Here is a 1,280-nt window from a genome sequence, read left to right on the forward strand (position 1 = left end):
CGCACATGCGCGAGTAGATACGCGCATATGCGCGACACGTCCAGAATCTTTGGCGCATATGCGCGAGATGAAGCGCGCATATGCGCGAGGAGTTAAGATTGACATTGCCGAGACCCGTAGGTCTCGCGCATATGCGCGGGTAATGTCGCGCATATGCGCGAGACGTGTAATCTAAAGAATGAGCCATGTGTTCTTGGCCATGCAATATATATGTTGTCTCTTTCATTCCTCCAGATTGCAGCAAGAAAACCGAGAGAGAGATTTCAGAGCAAAGGCATGGTACCTTCCATTCTATAATTGAGCTTGTGCAACATCTAGCAATCCAAACTTCAATCCAAACATAGATTTGTGCTCCTTACATCAAGGGCTACAAGAGGATGTAAGTATTGTTCACTTTCAACATGTTTTGATATATATGTGTTGGGAGAATGATGAATTGAGCTCCATAATATGTTCTTGAGATTTTAAGCAACGTATATTCGCAACGGATCGAAGAACGGATATTGTATGTTATTGTTACTGTTTCCAGCATGTTTAGTGTTAAGTTATGCAGATTTTGAGTACTATCATGTGTTTATGATGAGATTATGAGTTATGGTTACTGATTATTGAAGTTTGAGTTGACCGGTATCGAGAAACTACGCCGTTATGCCGTCGAAATGTACCGAGATTGAATATTGCTCCGTATGTGTATCCTTTTTAGTTAGAAGTTGATATGGTTCATTGTATATATGTCATTTCAGATTTGGTTTGACAGATTCGATATCGAGAATACGAGACTGCGACTTCTAAGAACGACAAGAAGGTATAATTCAATGTTTGTTTGGGGAAGATACAACTCAAATGAGCCGGGTTGTCAAAAAGATATTAACAAATTAACAAGGTTTAATAAAATATTAACAAGGTTTTTGTTTAAATAAATTTGTGAATTTATTAGCCGGGTTGTCAAAAAGCTCGTATTTTAGTTGAAAAACCAACACCGATAAAATTTACGTCCCGGTGTATAAAATCACCTTAAAACCCTTTGTTTTCAAAAATAATAAAAAGTATCACCCATATTTTAAATAATTTAAAACAATTATTTAATAAAAACATTTTCTATTTTTCAGCCATCGGTCTCCGTTCCTCGATCGCAATTCGAATAACCTTTTAAAAATACATTTTAATGCAACTATGTAGAAAAATATATTTAAACATGTCAATATGCACAACATAATTAATTTATGCAATTAAAACAATTAATTGAAATACAAAGGAATTTAATAATTGCATGCATGTGG

The sequence above is a fragment of the Primulina tabacum genome, chromosome 17, assembly GCF_025594145.1.
Source record: "Primulina tabacum isolate GXHZ01 chromosome 17, ASM2559414v2, whole genome shotgun sequence".
Taxonomy (NCBI): Eukaryota; Viridiplantae; Streptophyta; class Magnoliopsida; order Lamiales; family Gesneriaceae; genus Primulina; species Primulina tabacum.